The following is a 9134-nucleotide window of genomic DNA, read 5'->3' on the forward strand; positions in this document are numbered from 1 at the left end:
CTTACCTCAGCAAACTTCCTGTAAGGTTTCTAATATGTTTGCAATATGCTTATGTAAAGCAAGACTATTTGGAAGCTTAAATGTGATGAGATTCTTTTTATCTGCCCAGATATTTCCTGTGTACTGATTACTGTGAAACCCAGATGTCAAATACAAAATGTGTCTGAAAGTGTTGCCAAGTCATTAAAATCACAATAAGTAAAGCTATTAAAATTCCAAGAAAACTGATAAGAAATTTCTTAACAATAAAACAAAATATAAAACATAAATAAAACAAAACATAAATATAAAACATAACTAAAACAAAAAAAAAAAATTCTTAACAATGGAAGCAATCTTCAGAAAACCTAACTAGCAGTCATTTCACAAGTTAACAGCAGAATCCAAAATTGTTTGTAATTCTAAATTGACAGTTTCTTGATACCAATAACTCCACACAATTTTAACTATGAAACTATCACAGAAATTACTTGCTTTCAAGATTATATAGAAATAAAAGCAATTCAGATTCTTGCTGTTTTGAAAGCTACATCACTTCTGACAGACAATAATAATAATAATAATAATAATAATAATAAAGGTTTATTTATTTACACAGGTTTCAGGACAAAAAGTCACAACTAACTCAAATGACAGTGAGTAAAGAACAAAGGTTTTCAACAGCCTAGCTTTAACTTTTAGCATGCTTTCTAAGACACTGTATGTCTCTTTTTTCCTCTGTACAGTAAGAAAAGCTCATCATCTTTCCTGAAGTACCAAGGCCCACAGTGTTTAGTCCTAATCTGCAAATTGTTTTTGAAGTTCATAGTGTTTTTTTTTTTCCTATGTTTCTCTTTGCAATTCAGAAATGGTTAAATCCTCCAATCCAGAGTTTATGAGGTGTTGCTGTGTCTCCAGCTTATTGAATATTCCACTTGGGACATTCTTGATATGACACCATTTCTGTTAAATATTTCATCAAATGTAGCTATTTCAGCAATTTTTATTAAAACAAACAAACAAACAAACAAACAACTACAACAAAAAACCACCACATTCACAATGCTTAGTTAAATTGATCATGGATTTCAAACACAAACATTATCTCTGGTGGTTGGTGAGGCATACAAGGAATCAAAGCTTTATTACACATACCAAATAACGTATTATACATATCAATAACAAAACTAGTTAGCATTCTGGAAAACTCTGCATGACACATAAAAATGTAAGATCCTGTAAATGGCAGAATGTAAAATGGCAGAAGTTAGTTTCCAAATTTTAATGTCAATTGTGCTATACAAACAGCTATTAGTACTTTTATTAGATATGTGCACACACACACAGACACAAATGAATTAGAAGACTGAATCTAAAAGACTTTCCTTAAGACAAGGCAATTTAAGATTTTGCAAAAAGACCTGAAGTGATAGCTAGTAAGGACATTGTAATTCGATGTTAATCATCCACTGCCATAGCAGAAGCTTAACTGCAAAATATCAAAGATTAAGTGAAGACTTTTTCCATTAGGAAAGCTGTTCCATTAGGAAAGCATATCTACTTCGTAAGTAGATATGGATGCGAACTCTTGACTGTAAGACAAATAGGGAACATGCTGATAACCTCTTTTGGCATAAAATGGCACTTTCTTCAAAACCAGAACTTGGGAACTGAATGGCTGTACTGAATTTCTCCAACATTTATATTAATAATAATAATAATAATAAAAGTTTAAAATTGAATAGTTCAAATAGTTCAAATGTTTATAAATTTGAATAATTTAAAATACAAAATATTCTTAAAGAAATTGATCAAAAAAATTGCATGACTGGCACTTGCTCAGATTAGAATATTTTTTACCAGGCCTTCCTGTACTTTCAGGTTCAAAGCTAATATGGAGAGGCATATCCCCACCCAATGACAAAGATAAGCCCTTACAGTTTCACATTGACTTCAATAGCTGCTGCCTACGAGACTAAACTTAATACCACTTCCACTCTTCATTGAGGGTTAACTATACATTTTACTTCTACAACTTTCCCTTGCTACATTGCTTCTTTCCAAAGTATGTCACACGGATATTATTTGAATATTCCTCAACAATACACACCAGTGACAATGACAACTTAATTAAGAATTCATGTATTATTTTTCAAAGCCTAGCCAGAATTATACAATGTTGATTTAAAACAAAACAAAACAAAAAAAAATACACACACACACAAAGGAAACACCTACAAAGGAACAGTTCCACTGGGTTCACAAATACTTATATGATAAATATATTCAAAAGTACAAGAGATTATTCACACAAATAAAACTTTTTATTATAAAAGATTTTCTTCTACTAATGTCACTGTGACTACCATCAGGGAATCAATTAATTATGTAGTTTAAAAAGTTAAAATATTTATGTCAAATTTCTCTCTTATCTCTGGTAGGGTCTCAAAACATAAACTATACTGATAATACCATGAATATTTATACATTGCTCAGCAGAGAAAATTAATGCAAATTAAATAACTTATAATGTTGGTAATATTTGTCTGGGATCCACCTTTTTTCCAAATCATTCTTATGTTGCAACAGCTATATCAGTATGAACTCTGGGAAATATTACAATGGTGCTGTTACATGTCAGTGCTAGTTTGGCATCTGGAACCAGATTATTTACTTGCAAGAAGCTACAGATATAGCCATTTAGAAATAGCCTTTCATAAACAGAAGTGACAGACGTGAAGAAGTTATTCTACCTTTTTCTTGCAGTAAACTAGACAAGTCTGGTTAGGTCATCCTTTAAGATTACAATTAGCACAAAGTGCTAATTTCTTTCTTTCTTACTCAATGTAAGAAAGAAAGTAGACATTCAAAATATCTATGTGTATATATAAAACATAATAAATAGGTGGATATTTAAAATAGAGAGGTGTTAAAACAGAATCAAAAGACCATGGAAACTAGCTTTTATGAAACTCAGGGCAATGGTACAGTACTTCCCTTCAAAATTATATATCAAATTTTTCACAAGCTCTACATTTTAATCACTTTCAGGAACACTTAACTTTCTTATGCATTAAAGTATTGTTGATCATTTAAAACAAAGCACATATACTTTGAAGCTGATAGACACTGAATATAGCCTGAATTTCTGTTAGACATCAGTAAAATGACATTCCAGACAGGATTCACTTGTAGCAACCACCATGTTAAAAAAAGTCACTTACTTGCTTACTGTCTCCCTGGCTAGAGAACAAAGGAGTATGCTGAACCATGCAATCCTTCTGCCTGTAGAAACAGAGAAAAAAGATACAAAGTACATTTGTTCTAAAAGTTCACTTGAGTTTTAGAATTGTTTGAGGAGGAGAAGTAGTTTATGAGAATTCTCCAAATTTTCTTGTTCTGATTAAGGGCTCTTTGGGCAAGAGGCAACATATTTCTTCTGCATACCCCCTAGACTTTTAGCACATCTCCAAATATCACATTTGCAAGCTGACTCCAAATGCTAAAAATGGGTCCAGAGAAGCCATTTTCTGTGCCCAGAAACCCAGGGTAAGGAATATGAATACCCACCTAGAATTCACTTGGGGTTTGCAGCAGAATGGATGCTACAAAAACTCATGAACTTCATTTCTTTTATTTTTGAAGGACTCAAAATCCTGAGAATAAGTATCAGCTAAAAATAAATAGTTAAAAATAAATAATTTTCTGAGTGGAATAAATATTCCAATGAAGCCAGTTGTAATTATTGATCTTCACTCATCCTTTCTCCTTCAAATATAGGTTTCCTGACGTGCATATTAATCATTCCATATTAAACTTGTAAGTTACTAGCAGGCAGGGGTAGGATGCTGTTGTATTCATAGACATTTCATAGTCTATGAACACTGTTCCTTATAAGCACAAATCTGAGCCTACAATTTTAATTCTACATCTCATTTGATAAGGAGAATTTGCATTCCTCAAACAAGGACATCAGTGCCAAATTATGTAACACTGGTTGTTAGGTATGCCAGCTACACTAGGTATAACAGGTGGTTTCATAGGAGGCTGCTTCAAATTTTTAGATAAAACAACTTCAAAGAATACCCTTTTCCAAGGAACAAAAAGTTGACTGCACAGAAGGAAACACACCATGTGCTGTGTTAACTGTTGCACTTGCTTATACCAAGAGACACCAAAACAACAGTAATTTTTAGCTGCGTTAGAAAATACCAAATGGTGCTGTAATGGAGATTGTAATTTTTCTTTCCAGGTTGCTAGATAATAATGAACATGAACTAATGGTATCAATTCATCCATAAGTCTATACTACATTTTTTCCACTAACACTTTTTGCAACAAACTACAGGGATATAGAATTATCTGGTATTTGCAAATAGCCATAATGACAACCTCTTACCTGTACAATTATCTCTCATCCTGAGCACCTTATGCTCTAGAGAACTGAGTTGCCTACTATACTTTATAGAACTTTATGCAATAAAAGGATTTGAGTATTGTAGATGGGTGCATCTTTCCTATCTGCAGTGCAGAGGTTCAGTATGGACTGGCACATCTGTATGTTGTTTTTGCTGAAAAGAGAAACAACTTCCTTTGCAACTACTTTGATAAAATATTGCAACCTCCAGCAGCAATGCATTCAAGAAATTTTAATACAAGTGCACAAAGTATACTAAATGGGTTAGTATTTAAATCTATTTGCTTACTTCTATTAGCAGTACTCTATTCTTGGCAGAAAAAAAAACAGTATAAACATTCTGGAACCATCAATCATGAAACATACCAGCAGTGCTAATGAGGGTTAGGTGGTTACTGTCACTAACATTTTAACTCTGCTATTTAAAGGTCCTCTCAGAGTAGACAGTAAACAAGAAGGTTACTAAAAGGGCAATGCCACTAACCTTTTGTACTCTTGTCTTGTGTCAGTGCTTCTACCACACTTAACCTGGCAGCAGGCATCACTACGGAGAGTTAGGTTAAGGAAAAAGGGTAACACAGACAGATGGATACATAATCACAAGAATATTACAATAATTACAACTGTTCCAATAGCTCATATTGGTAAGAGAAAGAGCTTTGTGCTGAGATGATTTCTTTTCTTTTCTTTTCTTTTCTTTTCTTTTCTTTTCTTTTCTTTTCTTTTCTTTTCTTTTCTTTTCTTTTCTTTTCTTTTCTTTTCTTTTCTTTTCTTTTCTTTTCTTTTCTTTTCTTTTCTTTTTTCTTTTCCTTTCTTTTCCTTTCTTTTCCTTTCTTTTCTTTTCTTTTCTTTTCTTTTCTTTTCTTTTCTTTTCTTTTCTTTTCTTTTCTTTTCTTTTCTTTTCTTTTCTTTTCCTTTCTTTTCCTTTCTTTTCCTTTCCTTTCTTTTCCTTTCTTTTCTTTTCCTTTCTTTTCCTTTCTTTTCCTTTCTTTTCTTTTCTTTTCTTTTCTTTTCTTTTCTTTTCTTTTCTTTTCTTTTCTTTTCTTTTCTTTTCTTTTCTTTTCTTTTCTTTTCTTTTCTTTTCTTTTGTTTTCCTTTCCTTTCCTTTCCTTTCTTTTCTTTTCTTTTCTTTTCTTTTCTTTTCTTTTCTTTTCTTTTCTTTTCTTTTCTTTTCTTTTCTTTTCTTTTCTTTTCTTTTCTTTTCTTTTCTTTTCTTTTCTTTTCTTTTCTTTTCTTTTCCTTTCTTTTCCTTTCTTTTCCTTTCTTTTCCTTTCCTTTCTTTTCCTTTCTTTTCCTTTCTTTTCCTTTCTTTTCTTTTCTTTTCTTTTCTTTTCTTTTCTTTTCTTTTCTTTTCTTTTCTTTTCTTTTCTTTTCTTTTCTTTTCTTTTCTTTTCTTTTCTTTTCTTTTCTTTTCTTTTCTTTTCTTTTCTTTTCTTTTCTTTTCTTTTCTTTTCTTTTCTTTTCTTTTCTTTTCTATAAAGGCCTGTTAAGAAGACAAACACCCCTCTAAGAAAAAAAAAAAAAGTAGATAGTTAATTTCTGTCAAAATGTTGGATCCATGTTTTGCAAAACATTACATAATATAGAGGAAGGTATTGTATTAAGTCTTTCTAGAAAACACACAATATAAGCTTTCTATCAAGATAATTCTGCCACTGAAGACTTAATACAGGAAATATATCATGAAATACAAAGTAAGTGAAAGGGAAACCACAATTTAATCTAAAGAGTGAAACAATCAGCAGAAGTTGGGAGAATTATTCTGGTCTTGGAAATCTTTAGTAGCGCTAAAGTCAGGAAGAAAAGACATACAGTTCAATCAACAGCTGCCCTACCTACAGACCATCTACCTTAATCTCCACTGCAGACCAATTGTTGAACACTTCAGGTAGACACTTTGTTCAGCCATACATTCTACATTTGCTATATAACATCAGGAAAAACAATTAAAATGTTCCCCAGAAAATTCAGAAATATGTCAAAACTTCACAAATTCTGAGTAACAAGACAGACTTCCAAAATTGTTAATGAGAATGAACATAAGGGATAAAAACTAACACTCAAGAAACAATTCAAATTATTTGAGCAGCTTTTAGAAAAACTTTTAATGTTCAATACCACACTGCCAAATTCCAAATATTTTGTCTCATGTTTGAGTCATTAACAACATAAATATCAGTATTTATCATATAAATTAATAAATAGACAGTCTGACAGGTGGAAGACTGCATCCCTGAAACTGCGGAAAGGATTCAAAATTGCAATGTTCCATAGGACAGACAGTCAATTGGGTTTCTGTTGTCACTATATACTTTTTATCTTCTTTCTCTCTGTGTATTTCAAAGGTCCATACGGAAGGTAAACATGGAAATTTTTAAGAAAACAACAAAAATTAATGAGATTGACAAATCTGGTTTGGAGGAGGGAGGCGTTTGTAATTTTAAAACCATGTAGAATGCATAACACTCGGGGAGGACGAATAAGAAATTGTGGACATGGTCATATCAGATATATAAAATGGTTCTGAAACACTAAACAAAGAAAAATAAAAATAAACAAAAAATGAAATTGTATTATACTGTACTTAAACTTAATCAGTACAAGGAATTTAAACCAAGTGATCGCTAAGACAAAGTAGTACCTAGACAGATCATTCATTCACAGTGGCATTGAATAAACTTAATATCTTCTTAAATGCATGCTTTGAGACATAACATATTTACATCATGGCATTAGAAAGAGACTTACCTGATGTATAAATAATCAATAGCTGCCTGTTACACAAAGACAGAACTATAGTTGATTTAAACTTAGGCTCTCCTCCCCTCCTTCCATTCCCCCCCCCTTCCACCCTCTCCCCCCCTTTCCCCCAATGTATTACAATATTTATTCTAGCTGAATACACTGAAAAGGAAAGTATTTCTAAGAGTATTTATCTAAAACATAAGAGAAATATTTTTTTAAGAAAAACATGTAGAAAAGTGACTTTTGATGATTCATAGAGCATTTATATGTATCTTACTGTGGATTTAGTAACCTGATATGCTGTCTTTAACCATAGAATTACTACTAATGATCACATCAAGTACATGAGTAAAATTTCTGAACGTCAGTTGTTAGACACTTGTGACAATTTCATTAAAAATTTAATACAAATTTTTATCATGATATGGGCATCATATTTCACTTTAAAATTTACTGACCATAGTAAAGCTAAAACAGTAGCTATGTAGACTTGGGAAATTTAATGACCCTGTTATGCTTTCGTCCATCTAAAAACTTGGTAATGCAGATCTTTAACTCTATTTCCATTTAGACACTGTAAAAGAACATGATACAGACATTTCTTTCCCTGAAAGCTACCAAATCATCAGAGCCTGTGTGAGAACTGCTAGGTGTTGCAAGGCCAAAGATATTGTCTTCTTTGACCTCTAACAAGACAAAAGAGAAATCTTGTGAAACTCTTTAATGCTAAAATGTTCCACTTAGCACAAGAAGCAATTTAAAATCAAGACTCTGCTTCAGCATGCTTCAAGCACTATGAACATAAAATATAACCAATCTTTTCTATAAAAAGGTAAAACAAGTCTGTGGTAATAGTATATATACTAAATTATTTTACTAGTAACCATTTTAATATCACTCTTAGATCTCCCTCCTAACACTAAAAAGGTAAAGACAGCAAATATATACCTACTTTATCTTGTTTATAGCATTAACAGAGGTAACTCTACAAAGCCTCTACTTTCAGCTTTTATCGTAAAATTAAACATTTTATACTGGCCTAAGAATCTGCAAAAGTAGTCTTACTATCAAATTTCAAGAAAGAAAGTGATAGTTAGAAAGTAGTTTATTATTAAGATTATTATTATGGAGCCATAATCATATATATATGATTATATATACCAAATAATTATGGTTTGTTTTTTTTTTTTACTTTCAATTTCATTTTTTTTATTAATATCTTTCAACTACTCCAGTATTAATGTTGTTTCCCAATGTTTTCTATGTAACTAGACATGTATTGATGTTGGCTGGGATAGATCTGATTTTCTACATAGCAGTTCATATGGTGTTGTGCTTTGGATTTGTCACCAGAACAGTGTTGACACCACATTGATGTTTCAGCTTTTGCAGAACAGAGTTTATATACCAAGCCAAGGTCTTTTCAGCCTAACAGCTGAAACAGCTGAACAGTGCCCCACCACTGGGGAAGCTGGGGGTGCACTAGAAACTGGAGGGGACACAGCCAGGACAGCTGACCCATATGACCAAAGGAATGTCCCATACCAGATGACATACTCAGCAACAAAAGCTCAGAGAAAGAGAAAAGTGGAGATGTTTGTAGTTAGAGTGTTTGTCTTCCCAAGTAATCATTAGGTGTGTTGAAGCACTACTCTTCCACAAAGGGCAACACGTACCTGCCAATGTAGTAGAAGTAGAGAATTAATTCCTTATTCTGCTTTACCAATATGTGCAGCTTTAGCTTTACCTATTAAACTGTCTTTATCTTGACCCACCAGTTTTATCACTTTTACCCTTCCAGTTCTCTTCGCCATCCCACTGTGTATGTGTGAAAACAAGTGGCTGTGTGGGGCTGAGCTGCTTACCAGAGTTAGACCACAAGAATAAGATACTCTCCAAAATATTTATAGAATAGATGTATCACTCTCATGAATTCTTAAACTCTTACCATCCCTAGGATAGTCTCAGAGGAAAGCTTATGCAACATTGAAAG

The 9134-nt window shown here is 32.3% G+C and overlaps 1 long non-coding RNA gene across 1 annotated transcript; it reads right to left on the bottom strand.

Moving 5' to 3' along the window:
* Window positions 1-810: 810 nt before the first annotated feature.
* On the bottom strand, window positions 811-5197 carry LOC309883136. The gene is made up of 3 exons (XR_014318407.1): window positions 4881-5197; window positions 3204-3264; window positions 811-942 (listed from the first exon to the last, which is right to left on the bottom strand). It is a non-coding gene; the product is annotated as an uncharacterized lncRNA (long non-coding RNA).
* Between the last annotated feature and the right edge of the window lie 3937 nt (window positions 5198-9134).

Source organism: Aythya marila (genome assembly GCF_965140915.1).
Source record: "Aythya marila genome assembly, chromosome: 13".
Taxonomy (NCBI): domain Eukaryota; kingdom Metazoa; phylum Chordata; class Aves; order Anseriformes; family Anatidae; genus Aythya; species Aythya marila.